We start from the raw sequence: 268 nt of genomic DNA on the forward strand, positions 1-268 counted from the left end.
TCAGACATATTTTTTAATACAGTTTCCTTGTAAAAGTCACAAAAAAATTGAATTTTTGTATGGGAGCAATGCCTGTATGATACTTTAATGACGTGAAACTTTGCACAGACTATTTTTTACACAAAATAATAACATTCTGAAAGTTTGAAGAGATTTCGATCAAAGTTAGGGGTACCTTCCATACAAAATTTTAAATTTTTGGCTTAAAAACGAATATTTTGTATGAAAGGTACCCTTAATTTTGGTTGAAATTTCTCCAAACCCTACG

Source organism: Contarinia nasturtii, unplaced genomic scaffold (assembly GCF_009176525.2).
Source record: "Contarinia nasturtii isolate CC-2019 unplaced genomic scaffold, AAFC_CNas_1.1 Cnas_scaffold_1426, whole genome shotgun sequence".
Lineage (NCBI taxonomy): Eukaryota > Metazoa > Arthropoda > Insecta > Diptera > Cecidomyiidae > Contarinia > Contarinia nasturtii.